Source organism: Dendrobates tinctorius, unplaced genomic scaffold, assembly GCF_039654945.1.
Source record: "Dendrobates tinctorius isolate UK_male_01 unplaced genomic scaffold, ASM3965494v1 ptg000049l, whole genome shotgun sequence".
NCBI lineage: Eukaryota > Metazoa > Chordata > Amphibia > Anura > Dendrobatidae > Dendrobates > Dendrobates tinctorius.
The window spans coordinates 22,451,898-22,478,154 of NW_027361717.1; the positions used below are offsets into that span (position 1 = coordinate 22,451,898).

Below are 26,257 nucleotides of genomic sequence, written 5' to 3' on the forward strand. Positions count from 1 at the left end.
TATATTAACTATCTACATTCTTACTATACCTTCTGTTGTCCTATATACACCTCAGTGCCCCATCTAGTGGTCCACTAGCAGTATTACGGTATGTTAGAAGGTACATATATATAATAGCCTGATATACACATATTAAACACAGCATTATAACGGAATTATGTAGCAAAGAAATACAACCGCTGGCAAAAATTATGGAATCACTTGCCTTGCAGGATGTTCATTCAGTTGTTTATTTTTGTAGTGAAAAAGCAGATCACAGACATGGCACAAAACTAAAGTCATTTCAAATGGCAACTTTCTGGCTTTAAGAAGCACTAAAAGAAATCAAGAACAAAAAATGTGGTAGTCAGTAATAGTTACATTTTTAGACCAAGCAGAGGGGAAAATTTATGGAGTCACTCAATTCTGGGCGAAAAAATTGTCAATAAAATTTTCACAAACATCTCTCAAAAGTGTGCGGTGATTGAACATTTCTCTATATACATACAGTAGCAGCATAGGGAGCTTAAAGGGGTAAAACCTTCAACCCCTTACATTTGCAGCAGTAAATGTTGTGGATCTCGCAGTGACATTTCTGCTACATGGGAACGTAGCCTAACACAGCCATCCCCCCACTCTGTATGTAACAGGCTCAGCAATTAAAAGGAACCTGTCAAATAAAAAACGTTCTTTACCTGGAGTTATTCTGCAGGTTAATATCGTTCTGAACCTGCATGGTGCCCGCACTTAGACCCATGTTCCCAGGAGAAATTAACTTTATTCCTCCTGGCAGCGTTTGCTTTTCAGTCACGGGGGGCGGCATCGGCACGGGTTTAGTTTCCTCTCTGTGCATAGAAAATGGCAGCTGTAACCACACCCTGGCACTGACTGATAGCAGCATCATAATTCGGGTCGGCTGTCAGTCAGTGCCAGGGCGCTGTTACAGACGCTATACTCTATACAAACAGCGGTGACTGAACCCGCGCCGGTGCCAACCCCATGACTGAAACCCAAACGCTGCCGGGAGGAATAAAGCTAATTTCCTCCTTGCAGCGAGGCTCAAAGTGCAGGCGCCGGGCAGGTTCAGAACACTGTTAACCTGCAGATCATTAACCATCTGTTAACCATCATTTCATTGTTCGTCTTTAACACCAATGGCAAATCTAAAAAATGTGCATACCGTAGGTGAGGTAGTTATTGCTATTGCAAAAAAGCGACGAGCCTTTAATACTTTACAATATCTCATGGTCAAAAGAAGTCATTTCCTACTTGAGCAGAGGTGCGATAATTGATACTCCAATCCCCATTATATCTATTTCATGTAAAGTGTGAACATCCCACCTATAGATTAACTGCGCCCAGGGAAAGCCTCCAACATGAATGGACTGTCTATGTAATATAATGACAAATGATGTCCTCCAAAGAAAGATCTGCTCTATGCAGCGACTTTCAGCTGAGCTATGAGAGTGGTGTGCCGAGTGACGTTCTCCTATATTACATCCATCTGTCATCATCGGAGCTATCTAAAGTGGACACCCCCTAAACATTTCCGTATATTAGGATTACTATATCCAATGTTGTGATGCTTGAGATGTTCTCTTAGGGCGGTTTCACATGGCTGACCACAGTCCAAGTAAGAACCGTGATGCCCAACCTGACCATAAGTCTCCGGACTCAAACCCAACAACTTCATGGGCATATTTGAGGCTGTTGAGTTCAGATTGTGAATGTCAGATGTGTGAAACAGATATATTGTAATAAAGAGGCATACATAAAAAACATGATTTTATAAAAAGACTACGGAAGGTTCCTTAAGACTGACATAGTACATGCCAGTCTTAATGAGGGATCATTTTGGAGAAGGATGCACCATATTCATTACGTGGCACATACATTTTAATGAAATTGGCACGTGCCTCCTTGCACTGTGCCATTAATACTACCCTAGTCAGGATCTGAAGTAACATTTCTGGTGAAAAAAAATGCAATCACTATTGCACAATATTTGCACATAGATTTTAATGTGTTTTATGTCAGTTTTCTGGCATAAACACTTTGATGAATCGGAGACTGAGTTTAAACTTTCATAAAGCGATTCTGACGTGGATTTTCGTAGAAAGTACACCAGCCTCATCAGATCTAATACTATAGATTTGTTTTCTAATGTGTACAATTTATATTGTGTAATCTGGTGATAGATTATTTTTAAAGAGTTGGCATAATAATCAGTAATCAATTTACAGAGATTTTAATTCAGAATGATTACTCCTTGCGTCAACCAATTTTCGTTATACGTTTTCTTATTCACATACATGTTTTTTGGATTTTTGAGAGAAGTAACTGATTTCTGGCTTTTTACCTAATTGATGATCAGAATCCCTTCATGTCCCTTTATACAGCACTGGCAAAAATTAAGAGACCACTGCGCAGTTTTATAAAAATCAGCTTCTCTACATGTCTGACAGCCATTCCATTCCAGTGTCAGTTGAATTCCAACCAGAGTACACCTCATTCTACTTAATGTGCTTCTGATTAGGTGGTATATGCAAAACACAAGCCGCGGAGACACCATTCACATGTTTCTCAACGCAAGCAATGACTAACCAGGTCAGTCTCCAATGAAGGAAACCACCTATGCCAAAACATGGTATCCATCCGCGGCTTGTGTTTTGCATATTTTACATATTTCCCATAAGGGATGGGGGCCTTGCTCTAGAATCACTGCGTTGAGAAACATGTGATGGTGTCTCCGCAGTGTTGGATGTTGATCTCCATGAGTTCTTTCTGATTAGGTGATCACCTGAACCAAATCCTATTTAACGAAGGAAATAAAAACCCTGCTGTGGTGTTCACAATCCTCTTGCAATAGGATAAGTTGAATGGCAAAACAAATGCAAGTAATATCCCAAAAGTAATAGGAATGAAAAAATACCTTTTAACCATGCCAAAGGAGTTGAAAAGAAAAGTCTTGAGTGAGGAAAAGAAGGGCTCAATTCTGGCTTTACTAACAGAGGGAAACAGTGAGCATCATGTTGACTCCATCCTTAAAATTTCTAGACGGCTGTTCATTACAACAAGATCAAGCAGCAGACATTGGGGACAACAAAGCTACAAACTGGCAGAGGGAGAAAATGACTCTTCACTGACCGGGATGACCGTCATCTTATTCGAATGTCACTCAGCAACTGCAGGATGACATCAAGTGACCTACAAAAGGAATGGCAAATGGCAGCTGGGGTGAAGTGCATGGCAAGAAAAGTTCGTAACAGGCTCCTAGAGGCAGGGCTCAAGTCATGTAAAGCTAGAAAAAAAGCCTTTCATCAGTGAGAAGCAAAGGAGAGCCAGGCTGAAGTTTTACAAAGACCATAAGGATTGGACCATAGACGACTGGAGTAAGGTAATCTTCTCTGATGAGCCAAATATTCAGCTTTGCCCAACACATTTAATGGTTATACGGAGACCTGGAGAGGCGTACAAGCAACATTGTCTTGCACCCACTGTGAAATTTGGTGGATGATCGGTGATGATCTGGGGATGCTTCAGCATGGCTGGAATCGAGCAGGTTAATCTTCGCGAAGGACGTATAAACCAAGACGCATACAAGGTTATCCTAGAAAAACAGTTGATTCCTTCTGCTCAGGCAATGTTCCCCAACTCTGAGAACTGTTTTTTTTTTCCAGCAGGACAATGCGCCATGCCACACAGCTAGGTCAATCAATGTGTGGATGAAGGACCACCACATCAAATCCCTGTCATGGGCAGCCCAATCTCCAGACCTGAACCCCATTGAAACCTCTGGAATGTAATCAAGAGGAACTTGGATAGCCACAAGCCATCAAGCAAAGAAGAACTGCTTACATTGTTGTGCCAGGAGAGGCATAAGGTCACCCAAAAGCAGTGTAAAAGACTGGTGGAAAGCAGCCAAGACGCATGAAAGCTGTGATGAAAAATCATGGTTATTCCACAAAATATTGATTTCTGAACTCTTCCTGAATTAAAACATTAGTATTGTTGTTTCTAAATGATTATGAACTTGTTTTCTTTGCATTATTTGATGTCTGAATGCACTGCATTTTTTAGTTATTTTGACAATTTTTCATTTTCTCAAAATAAATAAATACAATATTTAGTGCTTGGAAATTCGAAGACATGTTGCCAGTCAGTAGTTTATAGAATAAAAGAGCAATTTACATTTTACTCAAAAATATACCTATAAAGAGAAAAATCAGACAAACTCAAAATTTTGCAGTGGTCTCTTAATTTTGCAAGAGCTGTTTATTGCAGGATCTGTAGTGGCAACTGTGCATTTTGTCTTCCTGTCCGATTCTTCATTGTCTGTATCTTCCTGTACAATTCCTGTATCCATTACTATTCCTATTTACTTGAAGTCTTCATATCTGAGTTTCCAATCTTTCCTGCCTTTACTATGTGTGTCTGCTGCATTGGTGAAGGTATAATTATATATTTCTAGACTAATTACTTTCTATTCATAGCACACTTTTCCTCACGCTGTTAGGCCTTGACCCATCTGCGTCCATTTCCTGAACACACCTTGAGAAAGATTCCTCCTGATAGCAAATCTATGTAAATACAATGCATCTCAATGTCTTCTCCACCCTCCATTATTCCTAGCTTCAAGTTTGGAATCTTAGGAAGATTATGCACAGTCAGATCTCCTGGGCCTCATTAAAAGGAAATGGTCTCTTTAACGTTTCTTACCTTTTAGGTCTACACTTGTAAATGTCTCCGTGCAATAATCATTATTAATCTCTTCTCTTATGTGATCTCTTCATAAAGACAATACATTTTTTGGATCTTTGGAGTTTAGAGTTGCAGAATATCTGTGATATTTTACCGCTGATATACAGTAAGTCACTCGCTTAGAACTTTCTATGGGTCGACACAGACATTAAGGTGACCTTAGCAAATGGAACCCTGATTGCAAAAGGGTCTAGACTTGTGACCTTCTAGCTCTTGCTCCAAAAGCCTTAATTCCCCGTCCTGACAACCATACTGCATTGGTATCCTCCACCTGTGCTATCTAGTATCTCACCTGCTGGACCCTGTTACTCAATGGAAATTAGTCTGGTACTAAGAGATAACGCTACAAGGAACCCAAGCCATCACCACTGGATAGGACTCCTCTCTTCTACCACCACCTTGTGGCCTGTAATTTCTACATGACCTTAAAGAAGTTGTATCTTTCTTTGTTGGATTTGACCACTATATCCCCAGTAGGACAATCCAGCTCTTGCACAATCTGAAAGTTTCCCATATACACATCTCTGGAAAAGGGCTGAGGTTTACTACATGGGTAACATTTGTGATAGCAGCATAATTAAATTTTTCCAACAATTCTTTTGCCTTCAACTAATGCTCGCAGTATAAAAAACAGAGCCTCCTCGCCTATGAAGAATTTCCACATCTCCAAAATTCTTCTGCAGTCAAATAGTAAAGGAAGAATATTGATGTCTACTTACTTTAAGATTGATATAGAAATCTCAGGTTGGCTTTATATTGAATACAAAGTGGTCTTTAGCAATATAGACCCCAATATAGACCTCAAAATTATTATTTCTCAGTTGCACGGCTTATAAGCTAGCTCTCAATTCTTCATAGAAGTGTTGTGCTCTACCACCTGCCTAAATAGATGTTTACTTCCCCATCCAAAACACTACTCGAATCTTCTTCCACTCTCTTTTGGCCTGTCATAATGTCCACAGTTTCTGGTCTTCAAATTCCCACATGACAGCAGGTGAGGCTCAGTCCCAGATAATTTTAAGGTTTGCTTTTTTTTTTTTTTTTTTTTTACTAAACATTGTTCCTCCTTGTAGGAAGTCTTGTGCATGTAGAAGAGGGCCATACCTACCTGAAAATACGAGTATGAACCATACCTAATTTCCTTTTAAACAGTGTATATATAAACATAGGAATGTCACGCTCTCCCCATGTTGGTTTCCTTCGGGTGCTCCAGCTTACTACCACACTCCAAAGGCATCTTGATAATGAATTTACATTGTGAACCCCAATAGGGACAGTGATGATGATGATGCCTGTAATGTCTGCGGAATACAAAAGTGCTATATAAGGAAGTACATTTTTTTTCCTGCATTCATGTAATACTGTCTTAACATTTCACATGTTGCTGACCTATCAAAGCTATTCTTCATTACAATAAATTGGAGCGCCGTCGTTTTTTGTAAACTCTTATAGACATTGATGTCTTAATTGATATCCTTTAATGAATGCTAATTATAAATTCATTAATAAAGTTTAATTGTTTATTAAAATTACCATGTCCTCACGTGGGCTGATGTCGCAAGATCTATGGGTGAAACATCATATTCCAATCTATGAAAAGTATCTGAACCATTGTGATCCCTGGACCATGTTGTATTGCACGGTGGCACCAATAACATCTTTATTTTCCTAATCTATGTGATAAAATTCAGCACTGTTTTTATGGGCCTATGGATAACAGTCACCTTGACAGGGTTATATGAGGAATTTTTTAATGTTAAGGTTTAATTGACGCCCACAAGCTCAGTTAACTACAATAATCCCTGCCCATTAGGTACGGTCTGGGGCTGAAATTCAGCCCTGGCATTTGAAATCACACAGGCCCATGCCGTCCCCATCCCCAAGAACCAGATGGGATATATTAGTAATATTACCCTGGATGAAAGAAAGCAAAATTTTCTACAAGATCAATAATTCTAATGATACCCATGACCTGCTGGGGTAAGTGACGGAGTCAGCGACTTTATACTTCATCACAACTCTTAACAGAATCGGTGTTCTCAAGACACCGATACTGTTAACGACAATGCGGCTCACGACCAGACGGGCCCTTCTGGCATTTGGCAGAATTGCTAGATGGCCAGTCCGGTTCTGCCTGCCTATATAATGGTTTCAGTCATAGTCAGTGTCCCCATATCAACAGTAGTTTGTGCTAGCCATAGTTTACTTGTACCACAATCAGCATCAGACAACCCAGTGCCAGCCAAAGAGGACCAGTACGGTGTAACCCCTTACTGGTCCATGTTGTTCGGTAGCTGAGAACAGAGAGTTACCTATGAAGGGCTTACCATATACAGTGGGGAAAAAAAGTATTTAGTCAGTCAGCAATAGTGCAAGTTCCACCACTTAAAAAGATGAGAGGCGTCTGTAATTTACATCATAGGTAGACCTCAACTATGGGAGACAAACTGAGAAAAAAAAATCCCGAAAATCACATTGTCTGTTTTTTTTTTCATTTTATTTGCATATTATGGTGGAAAATAAGTATTTGGTCAGAAACAAAATTTCATCTCAATACTTTGTGATATATCCTTTGTTGGCAATGACAGAGGTCAAACGTTTTCTGTAAGTCTTCACAAGGTTGCCACACACTGTTGTTGGTATGTTGGCCCATTCCTCCATGCAGATCTCCTCTAGAGCAGTGATGTTTTTGGCTTTTCGCTTGGCAACACGGACTTTCAACTCCCTCCAAAGGTTTTCTATAGGGTTAAGATCTGGAGACTGGCTAGGCCACTCCAGGACCTTGAAATGCTTCTTACGAAGCCACTCCTTCGTTGCCCTGGCGGTGTGCTTTGGATCATTGTCATGTTGAAAGACCCAGCCACGTTTCATTTTCAATGCCCTTGCTGATGGAAGGAGGTTTGCACTCAAAATCTCACGATACATGGCCCCATTCATTCTTTCATGTACCCGGATCAGTCGTCCTGGCCCCTTTGCAGAGAAACAGCCCCAAAGCATGATGTTTCCACCACCATGCTTTACAGTAGGTATGGTGTTTGATGGATGCAACTCAGTATTCTTTTTCCTCCAAACACGACAAGTTGTGTTTCTACCAAACAGTTCCAGTTTGGTTTCATCAGACCATAGGACATTCTTCCAAAACTCCTCTGGATCATCCAAATGCTCTCTAGCAAACTTCAGACGGGCCCGGACATGTACAGGCTTAAGCAGTGGGACACGTCTGGCACTGCAGGATCTGAGTCCATGGTGGCGCAGTGTGTTACTTATGGTAGGCCTTGTTACATTGGTCCCAGCTCTCTGAAGTTCATTCACTAGGTCCCCCCACGTGGTTCTGGGATTTTTGCTCACCGTTCTTGTGATCATTCTGACCCCACGGGGTGGGATTTTGCGTGGAGCACCAGATCGAGGGAGATTATCAGTGGTCTTGTATGTCTTCCATTTTCTAATTATTGCTCCCACAGTTGATTTCTTCACTCCAAGCTGGTTGGCTATTGCAGATTCAGTCTTCCCAGCCTGGTGCAGGGCTACAATTTTGTTTCTGGTGTCCTTTGACAGCTCTTTGGTCTTCACCATAGTGGAGTTTGGAGTCAGACTGTTTGAGGGTGTGCACAGGTGTCTTTTTATACTGATAACAAGTTTAAACAGGTGCCATTACTACAGGTAATGAGTGGAGGAAAGAGGAGACTCTTAAAGAAGAGGTTACAGGTCTGTGAGAGCCAGAAATCTTGATTGCTTGTTTCTGACCAAATACTTATTTTCCACCATAATATGCAAATAAAATGAAAAAAAAAACAGACAATGTGATTTTCTGGAATTTTTTTTCTCAGTTTGTCTCCCATAGTTGAGGTCTACCTATGATGTAAATTACAGACGCCTCTCATCTTTTTTAAGTGGTGGAACTTGCACTATTGCTGACTGACTAAATACTTTTTTTCCCCACTGTATGTCATGCAGCATTGTGTTTAGTGCCATTCTGCACTGAAGAAATTTCTGTCCTACAGAACTAAATCTAAATCTAAATAACAAGCAATAATGGCGTCATGTCCCTAGAAAGGGATCCTAATGAGCCTTTTCCAAAAAAAGACAGCTTTCTTTTTGTGCTATCTATTGGAGGCACCCACCCTATAGGGCAATGATGACCATGTACTGAGCCTTGCCCCATCAACTAGGATATTTAACCAAGGAAAAACATTGTCCAAAAGAAAAAGACATCTATTTGTAGATATTTGCTTCAAGGTCCGTCTCCTTTATCAGTCTACTACTGGTTGGCTCAGTAAAAGGCATTTGATAGAGCAATAGGGGGTAAAATTTATAGTTTTGGAGATCACAAAGATGGTGTAGGAAGATTTATAGGCTGAGAAAAACTTGCAAATTAGCACTCTTCCAGGAGGAAGAAGACTAATTCTTAGTGCTAACTATTTGAGGTAGACATCCTTCAAGTCAATGTTGAATCTATAACTGTTGGATTATGCAACGGCTGCAGATTTATACTGTGGAGGCACAATTTTGAGCAGACAGCAGATGATGCTTTGTTAAATTTTAGCATTTGTAAGCACTGTATTGTATGACTTCTTATTTAGTGTCTCTCTTGCTGTCCTCCATATAGATAATGTCCTAATTAAAACAGTTTATTCTCCAACAATGCCTTATTGCTGATGATTATTCTAAAAGCTGAAATCTGCAACAGTAACATGCCTTACCATTTAGGATATTCAGTAAAATCTGAGGTTTCTTCAAAGGAAGAAGACCCCCATCTGCAGACAGCTGTTTCTTGCCCTCATTAGTGCAGCGAAGGATACTGGTTGGCTCGGTGAGAGACTTTTGACGGAGGTCTTGGGTGTGTATCAAGTGTCCCTTGAGGATTAGATGCAGAAAAACACCTAGTTTTTTGTGAGCTTCAAAACTTGGATCAAAAGGTTATAGAGGCTTCAGCTTCAGGGTGTTCCCAGCATTGTGTAAGGGTGAGTAGTATGTTTAACCCTATAAAAGATCAGAAGTTTTCTTTCATCAATTAGCTGCTTAACATACACCACACGTCAAACCAGGTGAAACCAGACAACGCTCGTGGATTTTTCAAACCATCATATATTTGACATCTTCAAAAGCTCCTGTCAGACAAGAAAACAAACATATACATAGGCTCCTATGAACTGACAGACATGATCGGTTGACCTGTTTGTATGGCCATCTGTATAAACTGTAGTCTGCTGACTGCCATCTCTCCTGATTCCCCCAAACACCGCTGTATATTTTTCTGTATGGGCAGAAGAGAATAACCATCTCTCCAGGGAGAACAAAAAGATTGGACGCTTAATAGAAAGAAACTTGCCACCTTCTCCAGGCCTCCCAAACCACCACCATACAATTATTGATTCCATTACACCTTTCCTACTAAGTCTCTTTTAGTGGTCGCTCTTTAAAAGTCTCTGCCTTCCTGGCAATGCGCAGTGGAGAAGGGTGTATACACCCCAGCTTAATCTGCACATTGCGTATGCCCAGGGAGGCAGCAGTATACTGGACACAGCCAGCATTGAGATTTGCAGGGTCAGCTGTAATGGCTGGATAAGTCCTGTGTCACTGTTGCCTCCTTGGGGATGCAGAGTGCGTTAATAAAGCAGCGGTATGTAGACTGTTGTGAGTTCATTTTCCCCTTCACTACTGAGGCCCGAGGAACTCCCTCTTCTGGTAAAGAAAGGTAGTGAGCCTGATTATCAAACACCTGAGTCTGATGATGATGACTGGCTGAGTGGAGTTACTGACTGGATATAAGGCTGCTGACGCCCTTCTGCCCTGCGGGTGATTTCTCTGTGGGATCCTTGGAGACCAGTCTGAATTCCTGCTCCTCTAAAGCTAAGTTTTCTGCTCGGCCTTTTGCATTTGTGCTTAGACTTTGTTTTGCTTTGTTTTTCTGGATTTCTGCCATTCCCTGCTGGGGTGTGCTGAATTCCTTTAGCTCTGTCTTCTGAAAATACCTGAGTGCTGATTTAGTTTTTGAAGCCTAGCTGCTTCAGGGTCTCTTTCATATCAGCTTGTTGGCTTATGTCTTTGATAGGGTTTTGGCAGATTGCAGACAGCAACCTTCCTTTCCTGTTCTGTTTAGCTAGCTTGGGCCCCATCGTTTGCTCAGCCTATCTTTCTATCTGTGTGAGTGTTTTTTCATCTTGCTTCACCGTCATTATATGTTGGGGGCTGCCTTTTACTTTGGGGTCTGCTCTGGGGCAGTGTAGATTTCCTTTTCTGTCTTTAGGCTATTTAGCGCTCCGGCTGTGATCGAGGGGTCTAGGGCATCGTAGGAACCCCCCACGGCTACTGCTAGTTGTGTTGATAGGTTCAGGGGTCTGCAATCTGATAGTTGCCAACTTCTCTGGATTTCTGGACGTAGCTTCTATTTTTGTGTCTGCCTCCTACGGTGACGCAATCATAACAGAATCACCCGCCATACCACAGATCCTAGGGTACTCAATAGCAGGAAAGAATTGTAAAAAAAAAAAAAAGTGTATATTTTTTCCCTCTATATCTCTGAGGCCGTAGGGGGAACTTTTTTTCTCTCAATGGAGATAAAGCAATTGTCTGATCGTGTGGAGCAGCTCGCTGCGGAAGTGCGGGGAATTTCCGCCTACCTTGCTCATTCACATGCTGCTGAACCAAAGATTCCTACACCTGATGTATTTTTTGGGGATCGGTCTAAATTTTTGAATTTCAAAAATAATTGTAAATTATTTTTTGCCTTGAAGCCTAACTCGTCAGGGAGCTCCACGCAGCAGGTTAAAATTGTCATCTCTTTGCTGCGTGGCGATCCCCAGGATTGGGCGTTTTCTTTGAAACCAGATGATCCTATTCTGACTAATGTGGACGCATTTTTTCAGGCCTTGGGGTTGTTGTATGACGAACCTAATGCCATTGATCAGGCTGAAAAGACCCTGCTGGCATTGAACCAGGGTCGAGATTCTGCAGAATTGTACTGTCAAAAATTCCGAAAGTGGGCAGTACTTACTACCTGGAATGATAATGCCTTGGCTGCTCTCTTTCGGAAGGGGTTGTCAGAAGCCGTAAAAGATACTATGGTGGGATTTCCTGTTCCCTCTGGTTTTGACGATTCAATGTCATTAGCCATTCAGGTTGATCGGCGTTTGCTCGAACGCAAAGCTGCACGAGAGGTGTTGCCACCTGTTGAACAAATGTCTGAACCTATGCAATGTGATAGAGTTTTTTCCAGAGAGCAGCGTCAGGAGTTCAGAAGGCGTAATAAGTTGTGTTTTTTCTGTGGAGATGCCTCGCATATTATTTCTGTCTATCCTAAACGAGAGAAACGCTTTGCACACACATTTTCTGTTGGTGGTGTTCAACCTAAGTTTCTTCTGGCTATTACTCTGATCTGCTCCCTGTCCACATTTTCCGCCAAGGCTTTTGTGGATTCGGGAGCAGCCCTAAACCTAATGGACTTGGATTTTGCTAAACGTTGTGGATTTCCGATGACACCTCTGCAGACGCCTATCCCTTTGAGGGGGATTGATGCTACTCCTTTGACTAAAAATAAACCTCAATTTTGGACCCAGGTGGTAATGCGGGTCGCCCCAGACCATCAAGAAAATTGCAGATTTTTGGTGTTGCATAATCTGCATGATACTATTGTTCTGGGGTTTCCCTGGTTACAAATTCATAATCCAGTTTTGGATTGGAAATCTGTGTCTGTGGTGAGTTGGGGTTGTCGGTGTGCCTTTAGTGAGGCTCCGGTGTTTTCCACCTCTCCTCAGTCGCATGATGTTCCTGATTATTTGGCGGACTTTTATGATGTATTTAGTGAGAATGAGTCTGCGTCTCTGCCTCCTCATAGGAGTTATGACTGTGCAATTGAACTGAGCCTGGGGTGTAAATTTCCCAAGGGTCGGCTCTTCAATCTATCTGTACCCGAGCACGAGTCTATGCGATCCTATATTAAGGAGGCGTTGGAGAAGGGTCATATTAGACCATCCTCGTCACCCTTAGGTGCGGTTTTTTTTTTTGTAGCCAAAAAGGATGGATCATTAAGACCTTGTATTGATTATCGTGCCCTCAACAAAATTACTGTTAAATATCAGTATCCGTTACCCCTGATTTCTGATCTATTCTCCAGAGTTAAAGGTGCTTGCTGGTTTACCAAGCTTGACCTCAGGGGGGCGTATAATCTTATTCGTATTAAGCATGGGGATGAATGGAAGACGGCGTTTAATACTCCGGAGGGACATTTTGAGTACCTGGTGATGCCTTTTGGGCTCACTAATGCCCCTTCTGTCTTCCAGTGCTTCATGAACGATATTTTCCGAGATTTTGTCAATAAATTTTTGATTATCTATCTGGATGATATTTTGATCTTCTCCAAGGATTGGGATTCTCATGTGGAACATATTCGGACTGTGTTCCGGATCTTGAGGGAGAATTCCCTGTATGTCAAAGGATCTAAATGCCTTTTTGGAGTACAGAGGATTTCTTTTTTGGGATTTATTTTGTCCCCGTCAACTATTGAAATGGACCCGGCCAAGGTACAGGCCATTTACGATTGGGTTCAGCCCACTTCTTTGAAGGTCCTCCAGAAGTTTTTGGGTTTTGCTAATTTTTATCGGAAATTTATAGCAAAATTTTCTAGTATTGCCAAGCCATTGACTGATTTGACTAAGAAGGGTGCTGATGTGTTAAATTGGTCTCCGGAGGCTGTCTCTTCCTTTCAGGAGCTGAAGCGAAGATTCACCTCCGCCCCGGTTTTGCGGCAACCTGATGTCTCACTTCCGTTCCAGGTAGAGGTGGATGCTTCTGAGATTGGTGCAGGCGCTGTTTTGTCCCAAAAGGATCCTGTAACATCTAAAATGAATCCCTGTGCTTTCTTTTCCCGAAAGTTCTCTCCATCTAAACGTAACTATGATGTGGGGAATCGGGAACTGTTGGCCATGAAATGGGCATTTGAGGAGTGGAGACATTGGTTGGAGGGAGCTAAGCATCAAGTCGTGGTCCTCACTGACCACAAGAATTTGATTTACCTAGAGTCGGCTAAGCGCTTGAACCCTAGACAGGCTAGGTGGGCCTTGTTTTTTACACGTTTTGATTTTGTGGTTTCTTTTCTTCCTGGAACTAAGAATGTCAAGGCAGACGCCCTCTCTAGGAGCTTCTTTGCTGATTCTCCTGTGGTGACCAAGCCTGCTACCATCTTAGGCGAAGGGGTAGTTCTTTCTGCCATCTCGCCCAATTTGAGACGTGCTCTGGAAGAGTTCCAGGAGGACAAACCTGAGCGTTGTCCCAGTGGAAAGTTGTATGTTCCTGACCAGTGGAAGAAGAGAGTGATGTCTGAAGTTCATTGCTCTGCTTTGGATGGTCATCCAGGTATTTTTGGTACTAGAGATCTGGTGAGTCGGTCTTTTTGGTGGCCCTCCTTGTCTCGTGATGTCAGGAATTTTGTGCAGTCCTGTGGGACGTGCTCCCGGTCTAAATCGTGTTCTCGCTCTAGTGGGTTGTTGATGCCTTTGCCTGTCCCCAAGAGGCCATGGACCCATATTTCAATGGATTTCATCTCTGATATGCCAGTCTCTCAAAGGATGACTGTTATTTGGGTGATTTGTGATAGGTTCTCTAAGATGGTTCATCTTGTACCACTCCCTAAGTTGCCATCTTCCTCTGAGTTGGTGCCCCTGTTTTTACAACAGGTGGTTCGCTTGCACGGGATTCCTGAGAACATTGTATCTGACAGAGGAGTCCAGTTTGTGTCTAGATTTTGGAGAACTTTCTGCTCCAAGCTGGGAATTCAGTTGTCCTTCTCCTCTGCTTTTCACCCTCAGACCAATGGGCAGACAGAGAGAACAAACCAGACCTTGGAGTCATATTTGAGATGTTTTATTTCTGCTGATCAGGATGATTGGGTTTCATTTTTGCCCTTGGCTGAATTTGCTTTAAATAATAGAGCTAGTTCTGCCACTTTGATGTCACATTTTTTTTGTAACTTTGGGTATCATCCTCGATTTTCTTCAGGGCAGGTGGAGCCCTCTGCCTGCCCAGGTGTTGACACTGTGGTGGAGAGAATGCACCAGATCTGGGACCAAGTGGTGGATAAGTTATCTCTCTCCCAGGAAAAGGCCCAGCGGTTTTCCAACCGACATAGGACCATTGGTCCCCAGTTTAAGGTTGGTGATATGGTGTGGTTATCATCAAAAAATATTGCTATGAAGGTGGCTTCTCCTAAGTTTAAGCCTAGATTTATTGGACCTTACAAGATTTTGGAGATTATTAATCTGGTCTCTTTTCGTTTGGCTCTTCCTGTCACATTTAAAATCCATAATGTGTTCCATAAATCTTTGTTGAAGAGGTTTGTTGAACCTGTTATTCCGGGGGGTGGCACCTCCAGACCCTGTATTGGTTGAAGGTAACATGGAATATGAGGTAGAGAAAGTACTGGATTCACGTCTGGCTAGACGGAGACTCCAGTATTTGGTTAAGTGGAAGGGTTATGGTCAGGAGGATAATTCCTGGGTCTCTGCCTCTGATATTCATGCCAAAAGATTGGTGTGTGCCTTTCATCGGGCTCACCCTGATCGCCCTGGTGGCATGGTTGAGGGTTCGGTGACCCCTCCTCAAGGGGGAGGCACTGTTGTGAGTTCATTTTCCCCTTCACTACTGAGGCCAGAGGAACTCCCTCTTCTGGTAAAGAAAGGTAGTGAGCCTGATTATCAAACACCTGAGTCTGATGATGATGACTGGCTGAGTGGAGTTACTGACTGGATATAAGGCTGCTGACGCCCTTCTGCCCTGCGGGTGATTTCTCTGTGGGATCCTTTGAGACCAGTCTGAATTCCTGCTCCTCTAAAGCTAAGTTTTCTGCTCGGCCTTTTGCATTTGTGCTTAGACTTTGTTTTGCTTTGTTTTTCTGGATTTCTGCCATTCCCTGCTGGGGTGTGCTGAATTCCTTTAGCTCTGTCTTCTGAAAATACCTGAGTGCTGATTTAGTTTTTGAAGCCTAGCTGCTTCAGGGTCTTTTTCATATCAGCTTGTTGGCTTATGTCTTTGATAGGGTTTTGGCAGATTGCAGACAGCAACCTTCCTTTCCTGTTCTGTTTAGCTAGCTTGGGCCCCATCGTTTGCTCAGACTATCTTTCTATCTGTGTGAGTGTTTTTTCATCTTGCTTCACCGTCATTATATGTTGGGGTCTGCTCTGGGGCAGTTTAGATTTCCTTTTCTGTCTTTAGGCTATTTAGCGCTCCGGCTGTGATCGAGGGGTCTAGGGCATCGTAGGAACCCCCCACGGCTACTGCTAGTTGAGTTGATAGGTTCAGGGGTCTGCAATCTGATAGTTGCCAACTTCTCTGGTTTTCTGGACGTAGCTTCTATTTTTGTGTCTGCCTCCTACGGTGACTCAATCATAACCGTAGACCCGGTGTTACTGCGCATTGCCAGAGAAGTAGAGATTTGAAAAGTCCTAAAGGGTTTGGGGAGCCTGAGATAGCTGAAAAGTTTCCTATAAATATAAAATGCTTGATTATTCTTCTCCCCAACATCATCTGTCAAGGGAAAGTCTGGAAGCTTGCCCCCCTACGCACACCAGATGGACATCTGGCCCTAGTGAGATCAGCGGATTCAGCCAGCTTTACTTTAATGTGTATGGGCATCTTTACCCTGGGTACTGTCAACAGTTATGTTCCAGATGCAAACCGTATGTATATGATATGGCAGTCAACCTATATTTATTCAAATTAGCAAATAACAGTGCCATACAGTGTCCACATAGTGCCACACACTGTGCATCTAATAGATCTCGATATTCCTAAAATAATAATGCCATACAGTGTGTTAGGAGTGGCTGAAGGTGTGGCACCCCCTGAGGCTTCAGTCGCCACAGAGGTACTGCACCTTCTCCTAAGGTGTAGTGCCCCACCATCCAGGTAGGCTGGGAACTCCTTTCCGCATTCCAACACCTGCACCCCACACACAGGATAGTTCAGCAGTGACCCATCCATGCTTTATGCTGGAAAGGTCATAGGGTGCCTTTTGTGGTCCCTGGCTTCGTAACACGAGAGGTGCTGGGGAGGCGGGTGAAGTTAGATATAAAAGAGTGGGAAGAGTGAGAGTTAGTTAGTTGGTTAGAGGAGAGAGAAGATGGGTGTCTGAGGGATGTGCTGCAGCAGGTCCCAGTGATCTGGGCTGCTGGCACGAGAAAGACCAGAGAAAGAGACTGATAAGATTGATAACCTAACCTTCCATAGGAGAGAGAGAACAGATCAGAACGAAGGAGAATAGAAGGACGGTGGGAAGCTGGTTGAAGAAAGATAGAGAACCCTTGCAGTCCAGAAAGCGCAAAGGCCGGGGCCTGGTCCCCGAGGATGATTGGATCTTTATGTCCGGCAACAGACACCGGAGGAGTAGTGAGCCGCTAACGCCTTGCTCCCATCATAGACTTGGGGCACAACAGCAACTGAATAGAGAGCCGGGACACAGTGAGGAGTCCCCGAAGCAGGCTACAGCTGTCTGTCATACAAGTAAAGACTAGGAACACCTAGAGAGAGGCATTCCAGGGTAACTAAGTACTGGAGCGCTTCGCACCTAAAGGCGCATTGGAGGATTCGATCAGTAAGGTACATGTTGGCGGAGTGTGGAAGGGAGAATCCTATCCTGCCTGGAGGTTGGCTGGAGCCCTGCCCTGGAGAACACAGTACGGAGGCAGGCAGTTGAGTGAACTGCAAACAGTGAGTAAAGCTTTGAAACCGCATACTCTGGTGTCTTCCAGTTATTCCCGCACCACTACACCTGGGTACCAGCCTCCATACCATTCTGCGCCTCTCCTCATCCATTGCACCTACACTGCCCTGGGACTACAGCTCCACCTGTGGGGAGCTACACCATCTCCGCTGCACCACAACATCAGTCCCAGCGGATCTGCATGCAGCGTTGGCTCAACACCTTACTTGCCAAACACCACGGGTGGCGTCACAAACTATTCTACCATTAACTACATCACCGCCATTGATATTGGGCGCCCAGGGCCACGGACCGGGTCACCGCTGCTGTGACACTTTCCCGCCTCGACATCGGCCCGGTACCGAGTACTCCTCTGCCCTGGGTGTGCGAGGGCGACCCAAAGACACTAAATAAAAATGTAAATTAAGTGCCTTCGCTACTCGGGGTCCACCGTGCGGTGGATGGAATAACCGCTGCTAAAAGAGGCAGAGCACTAAGGCGGTAATGTGCACAGGGTTTTAGCTGCACCCAGTGCACTGAAGCAGACTCTGTTATATGCACAGAGCTGCAAACAAAAGCATAAATAACGCAGAGTCTGTACAGGGTCACAGACTTCCAGCGATGGAAATACGGTATTAAAGGTCACAGGAGTAGCCTTAAACACCAGGACTACTCCTTCTAGACCTACCGTAAAAATAGGATGCGGAACGTCGCAACTGCGAACGCCCGATAGGCTGCAACCGCAGCGCGGCGTGAACTAAGCCGCAGAGAAAGCACCACAATGCTGCAAGCGCGATGCAGGACATTAGCTTCTGGCAAAGATGAAGCTTGAGTGCTCTGGCGCTGGCGCTAATACTGGCTGATGCCCAATCACTCACACAAATGTATTATCAGAGGGAAGGGGTTTCATAATAAGTCAGTCACCAGTCCAAGCATCCATCACCATACATACAGCAGCAGTATGAAAATACTAGCGCATGGCGGAACGGCCATGCACACTTTTTATAGCGAGCGGGACCTGCCGGAAATGACTAGGTCTCCAAAAGGAGCCAATAGGATCCGGAGCAGGACCTGAGCACCTGACTCCCGAACTCCAATGGGAGCTCGTCCCGTGAGCATGCTCAGAAGATGGAACAAAGGACTTAGCCTCTGGAGATAAATGTGAGAATCTGGATTCCTGCATAGGCATGGTAGAAACCAGATTCCTAACACAGTGTCCTAATAGAAAGCGATTACTTGAAGTTAGTCCCTTCTGAAATTCAACCTGAAGACTGCAAGTTAGTGAAGACCATCCCTGGGCCATATACCCCTTTTGCCTCACCAGATTGTGGCCCTGCTTGGATCCATCAATGTTATCTTCAGGCATATCTTTAACACATAGATGACTTTTAAGGCCCTTTTAGATTTAGCGATGCACCAGCGATCCCGACCACGATACGACCTGGTCAGGATCGCTGGTGCATCGCTAAATGATTGCTAGTGAGCTGCCACACAGGCAGATCTCACAGCGATGCAGCAGCGATACAGGGGACGATACTTACCTTTCAGACGCGGCGATCCTGACGTCCTCCCGCCCGCCTCCACACGTCCCTCGTCAGCGCCACAGGAAGCCCAGCAGGAAGCAGACGACGAGAAATGGAGCCGCCCGATCTCGCGCGATCAGCGACAGACAGCGGGGGAGCCAGTCGGAGATAAGTATCACACATAGCGATATCGCTAGCAGTATCGCTATAACGTCACAAAATCAGTGACGTTATAGCGATATTGCTAGCGATATCGCTATGTGTAAAACCCCCTTAAGTGGATTTCCTCCACAAGTTTTTTTAAAAGGGAATCTGTCATCAGGGTTTTGTAATAATGTGTAGGTGCTGGGTATGTCACCACAGAACAGACAGACCAACAATTAAAGGGGGGGTTTATTTACAGGGATAAACACTGGCAATATAACAGTGCAAGTATTGGTGAAGTGGAAAACAAGTTATAAAACAGGCAAACGGAATAAACAGTATTAAACAGTATTTCCTGGAATGAACTTAACAGTCTGAAGAGGACTTGCTTGTATGGTTAACCTTCTCCCACGTAGGTACCGAACAACAGCGACACTTGTTGTCTATAGTCTCTGTGAACTCTGTGATCCTTAACAATTCCCAGCCGGGGTCTTAGAGGTTAATGCAGAAGTCAGAGGGGGCACGAGGCAAATGGGGTCCCCTCTGCTCTGAGTCTTTCGCTCCAATACTACAGTCTCTCCTGCAGAAGCAAAGCTGGGTACACAATGGCGTCCCTTCGCCGGAATCAGGAGCTCTGTCTGCACTATCTCTGTGGGTACCGGGGCTTCACGCGGGGATCACTGCCTCTGTACGGGTCACTGTCTCTACACAGGCACAGTTTCAACATGGGCCACGGTCTCTGCGCAGGCCACAGTCTCTGTACGGGTCACAGTCTCAACACGGGCCCTCGTATCTGCAAGGGCCTCAGTCTCTGCATGGGGGTCAGGACACACCTTTGCTGCCACTGCAGGCTCCAGCTCCACGTACTCATGGGCTGCAGTCTCTGTGTGCGGTACTCCGGTCTTTGCCTTCTGAACGGGAGCTCTGTCTCTCCCCGGTCTGTGTCTGCGTCTTGTCCTGACCGCCGCCCAGGCTGCTCTGAGGACAGCGCGTGCACTTTTCACGCTCTCTGCCCGGCTTCCTTCCTGTACCAGGCCCCTTTTCTGTCCCCCGGGGATCAACCAGTTCTCTGAAAGCTGAGCTGTGTATAACCCTGCCCACCCCTCTGATTGGCAGCTTTCTGTGTACACTGTGTATAGGCAGAAAGCTGCCAATCAGTGGCAGATGCGGGTTTTTTTCAGAACCCGTGAATATGGAGGACTAATCTACCGCTGATGAAACAGTGATTTGATTAAATTTACAGCGAGTAGTCAGGTAAGTGACACATTTCTGCAATCAGAGTCTCTGCCCCTACATTATGCTTCTCACATTAGGTGGGAAAATCCTGGTGACAGATTCCCTTTAAAGTGATGTGTTTGGTGCCATGCAGACTTTATACTTCCCAACCGAGAACCTGAGTTATTTTGCTCTACATCCTTTCCTTCAAGACTTCCGCAAACACCTCTCTTCCTCATATTTGTACTGATTAGTGTCTTGATTGAATAATCACACGCCCAAACTGTCACCCGGTCTCATGTTAACGGGAATGACAGAATTATGTGCCAGATTATGTTTAACTCTTAAACAATGTACAAAGATGAGATGATTGCCGGAGAACACGATGCAGTGCAGTCATCTTCATTTTGACACATTAATGCCCTATATAAAAAAAAAATGCGGAAAACTGACTTTGAAGCATTTTTGGCCTCTAGAGACAGATAACCAATTAACATATAAGTTATAACCTATTAAAGAGCATATGTTTATCTTATCTCATAATGCGTTTCACATTCTGCCATGTCTTATGATTATGTTGGCCCAACCTGATTTTCTACAGATGCTAGATGTTTATACCCAAAAGACATAGCTGACATACCAAATTCCCAGGATGACAAGAATATGATCCAGAAGAAGCTTATGGTAAACCAGATAGTGTGTAAGGAGCTACCCAAAGAAGATATATAATGGAGCCTACAGTACGATCATTGGAAATGCGCCAATATGTTATATTACACAGTCGCAGTTACACCTAGGGGCTAAGTAGCTCCTCTACCGAATAACAAAAAATCCTACAGTAGTATAAATAACACATTAGTAGATGGGGGACCCCATTACAGATTTTGGCCTAGGAGCCTTAAGTTACGCCTCTGCTGCTCTGTGCATCTCCATGACTTTGTGTTATATCTTACACAGTATATGTGCAGAGGCGTTTTTTTCTGCATTTTGTCTCCTGCAGTTTTTTTTATATACTTAGGCCAAAGTTGTAAAGTAACAGATTGACCTTGCCTATATGCATTCTCAATTTTCTCACTGAGAATTGTTGTAGGGTCCCATTGCTGCTATGCCTACTACATGGTAATAATGTCCACTACTCAATGGGAAGATGTGATATTTTAGGAAAAATCCTGTTCGTACAAGACTGCTGAAAGCCACAAGGGAGCGCTGCTCTAAGAAAACTTCTGTATGCCCAATCTTAGATATTTTGGTTCCGATTATTCAAAACTGGCGATATTCACGGCAGTAATTGATGAGGGTGCGTGTTGGAGTCAGACGCTCCTGATTCATTCGGAGGCACATGCCTCTTAAGTAATGAATCAGTAGTGTCTGGTAAGTGTGATGCGCTGCTGCGTGCCAGAGGAAGATTTTTTGAATTAGGGACATTACAGCTAAACATGAATTAGCCAAGCAGGCATCATTATGCCCGTGTTCCGCCTCAGCTCTCTCCATTTTGGCATAACTGGCGTAAAAACAAAAAAGTTGCAAATCTTTGCGCAACTCCACTTTGTTCAAAAAATTTGCTGCTTTTCAAGGCAATTTACACAAGAATTTTAGCGTAATCATTTTAATGAATTGGGGCCTTAATTTTAATTTTATTGCAAATTTTCCTTCACTGAGACGAAGAGAAGCTTTATAAATCCCATGTAAAAGCCAAGATGCACAATGTGGTTCTGTGATGAAGCTTTCTGGTAAGCAGTTAGGGAAAATAAACCTCATCAAATTCTAAAATACTGAATCAAATATGTCAACTTATGGAGGTTTTTCACTGAGGCTTGGTGTTGGGGTTTCTGGCAATTGTACTCTTTATAAACTGCTCCTTAACACCTGACTGTCCAGGACTGTTCATCAGACTATTTTGATTTTGATAATTATTATTTCCATCCATTTTTATTGATTTAAAGGATCTAGGGGGTGCTATCAGTTAGGATCTTACCCCATAACCTGCGAATAGGGTCTATCTTCCAATCTTGTGAATACCCCTTTAAGTCAAATAATATAAAAAAATATGCAATTTGAAAATAGTCTTGATTTGAATATTCTACTGCCATATATCTATAAAGCCTCTTATCCAGACTATGTGTCTACATGGTAACAGACTACAAACAATCCCTGTGTAGTCTGATTCCACAGTCACATAATTCCCAAACTTCCTGACAACCAATTACATTTATAATAGGAGAAAAAAAAAGGTCAAATGAAACAAAATTTGACTGTGGGATCAGACTACACAGAGTTTATAGTCTGTAATTATCCATCCAGATGCATAAGAGACTCCTAAAAAGATCCATATGTAAGGTAGTTTCTTTTTTTTAAATTTCTGATTCATTACCTTTTGGGTGTGTGCACATGTGTCGCCCCTGAGGGTTCAGTAGCCACAAAGGTACTGCACCTCCTCCTGAGGTGTGGTGCCCCACCATTCAGGTAAGGTGGAGACCCCTGACCACACTCCAACACCTGCATCCCACACAACACGGTAATGTAGCAAAGCACCTTTGGTGGCGCCCTGCTTGGAACACGAAGAGTGCTGGGAGGTGGGTGGAGCTTAGTCTGCACAAGAGAGGACTAGGTCAGTCTGTGAGAGGAGATCCCCTGAGTGGGATGGATTGAAGGAAATGCGGCAGCAGACCTCAGTGACCTGGGTCTGTTGGCACAGGAAAGAGAAATTAAGATAGCCTAATTCTCCATAAGAAAGATAGTTTTGTACAGAACGTAAGGAGAAGAGAACTAAGGATTAGGGTCAGAGCAGAGCCCTTCCTCAAGTTGTAAGCGCATGGTCCGGTCCCTGAGGTTGTATGGATACTAATGGTCCTGCGACAGACACCGGAGGAATAGAAGCTGTCACCACTTTATTCCCACACAAGACGTGGGGGCACAACAGCAACGTGAGAGAGACGGGACTTAGTAGCAAGGAGTCCCTGAAGCAGGCTACAGCTGTCTGCCGTACAAGTAGAGTTCATAGGAACATCAGACAGGAGGAACTCCAGTGTAACTCAGTACTGTGAGTACTTCAAATAGGCGCTAGAAGGGAGACGTTCAGAAAAGGCACATATGTTGGCGGAGTGTTGGAACGGAGGACTTCATCTTGCCTGGAGGTTGGCTGAGCCCCTGACCTGGAGGACACGGCACGGATGCGGGCACCTGTATGCACAACAGACTGTGAGTAAAGCTTTGGAACTACATGCCCTGGTGTCCTCCACTTATTCCTGCGCCAACCCACTCAGCACTGCTACATCTCTGTGCTGAACACTGCACCATTACGCTCTCCTCACTAGCTCTCCAGCTACACTGCCCTGGGACAACAGCCCTGCCTGTGGAGGGCTAAACCATCATTGCTGTACCACACCATCTGTCCCAGAGGATCTGTCTGCAGCGTCGGCTTAGCATCTTCATTGCCGAACACCACAGGTGGCGTCACGAATCATTCACTTATAAACTTTAATCATCACACACACACTATTCCCCTTTTACAATGGATGCCCAGGGCCACGGACCGGGTCACCGCTGCCATGACATCTCCCATTGAAATCAACGGGCCCGGCTCCGAGTACCCCGCTGCCCTGGGAGGGCGACCCACACACGCTGCGGATTCTGCTGCGGATCCGCAGCGGTTTTGGTCCTGCGGTGTACAGTACCATTATAATCAATGGAAAGCAGAATTTCAAAACCGCAGCATGTCACTTCTTTGTGCGGAATCTGCAGCGGTTTTACACCTGGTCCATTGTCCAGGTGTCAAACCGCAGGGGAAAACCGCAGGTTAATCAGCAGATAAACTGCAGGTCTTTTGACCTGCAGATTTACCTGCGGATTTTGCAAAATCCTCGTGGAAAATTCCACAGCAGAATCCGCAGCATGTGCACACACCCTTTAAGTCTGGAGTTACACAGCAAATTTTGGCTGTGAAACAGGTAACATGGTAAAAGATTGTTCTATGATGTTACAACAAGCAAGTTGAAAAAAATCCGACTGGTTCTAACTTTTTGCAATTTGGTTGTTGCAGTACCTTCATGGGGGCAATGTGAACCCTTTAACTTGTTTATGTTGCAACATTTCAGCAGTATACAGCAGTATCTGGCCGTAATGCTTGTGTTGAAGTCAAAGTCACCGTGTAACCCTAGCCATAAAGAATACAAACTATATTAGGGAAAACAAATACATAATCCGGTCAGTAATTTCTATCCTGCTTGTGGATGGTTTCTAGGTAGCAACAGATTTACCTGAAATCTAAAAAAATATAGTGACAACAGATTGTTTAGATTTGATGACTTATTATTATTAGTGATGAATGAGTGTGCTCGTTATTCGGGTTTTCCGAGTATGTTTGGGTGTCCTCCGAGTATTTTGGGCGTGCTCTGAGATTATGTTTGAGTCGCCACAGCAGCATGATTTGTGGCTGCTAGAGAGCCTGAATACATGCAGGGATTGCCTGTTTGTTAGGGAATCCCCACATTTATTCATGCTGTCTAGCAGCCGCAAATCATGCTGCTGCGGCAACTCAAACATAATCTCCAAGCACGCCCGAAATACTCGGAGGACACCCGAGCATACTCGGAAAACCCGAGTAATGAGCACACTCACTCATCACTAATTATTATTTAATGACCTTTGATTTGATCACGAGCAATGGCAACTTGATGGATGAATGATCTGTATGAAGATCAATCTTGCGCAATTTTTTATCCCCACATGAGGCGAATGGAGGTGTAGTTGATTGGGGCTGGGAGAGATTCCTACCTTCCGTTTCCTCAATGCAGAGCAGACAGGACCATTATTGCAGTTCATTCTTCCGGAGAGATGATACACACCAGGGATTGTGAAGTGCAGACTTGTTTATTTGGAAATCTGGACATAGATTGGTAATGCAGTAGGTTCTCCAGATGTGCAGAATGTTAACAACAAGATGTGAGCAACGAAGTGTGAGCAAAGTGGTACAGCAAATTGTGGTCGAAAAGCTGATGCCTTTCACAGCTCGGTACAGCGTATCTCTCCTGGGTGAAAGAGAAACTAAGAATGGGTGCTAGCAGGAAGAGAAGCTATGAACCTTGACACGGATGTGAAAGGCATGTACAAGAATTAATTAGCTGCAGGCTGCCATACAGAAAAAAGACCAGCACGTGGCAGCAGAGCAAATGCAGGACTAGATTATACACAGCATGGAAATAGTAATCTATAGAAACCATATAATCATAACTTAGACGGAACAGCACACGCAAACCTATCTAGGTCCACCAAAGTCTTCACCGCAATTATTTTGATTGTATCTAGCCTTTGAGTTACTGGTCTTCCTCTTCACCTTGTTCCTTCTTTTCTTCCAATCATGATAACCTTCTCCAGTGACTGCTGTCTTTGTATGATGTGTCCAAAGTAGACAAGTCATAGTTTGATAATCCTTGCTTTGAGTGACATATCTCCCTTGATTTGTTCCAGGATTGATTTGTTTGTTCTTCTTGCCACTCATGGTATTGATAACATCCTTCTCTAGCACCAAATTTTAAAGTTGTCGATTCTCTTTCTGTCTTTATCTTTCGTACAGATTTCGCATCCATCACTACAGAAAGAACCAAACAATGTAGGAGTCGTGTCTTCATCGCCAGATCGTCAATTTGAAGACCTTGTCCAGTGAATTCAGTGTTCATTTGCCCATAGCTATTCTTCTATTAACTTCCGGTGTCATCAAAGTAGAGCAAGGCATAAGACAAGGCTACATCCTGTCACCATTTCTCTTCAATTTTTCTGCAGAAGCTATTTTCAGGAAGGCTGGACTTGCCGAAAAAGAAGAAGGAATCAAAATTGCTAGACAAATCATCAACAATCTTAAATACGAGGACGATACAACATTGATAGCAACAAGCGTAGATGGAACGAAGGACTTATTACGGAATGTCAAGATGGAAGGCTCAAACAT

At 43.8% G+C, this 26,257-nt stretch overlaps 1 long non-coding RNA gene across 1 annotated transcript; it reads right to left on the bottom strand.

Annotated features, from left to right (window-relative positions):
* Positions 1-211: 211 nt before the first annotated feature.
* On the bottom strand, positions 212-25,450 carry LOC141091221 (uncharacterized). Its single transcript, XR_012232459.1, has 2 exons — positions 25,087-25,450; positions 212-314 (listed from the first exon to the last, which is right to left on the bottom strand). It is a non-coding gene; the product is annotated as an uncharacterized lncRNA (long non-coding RNA).
* Between the last annotated feature and the right edge of the window lie 807 nt (positions 25,451-26,257).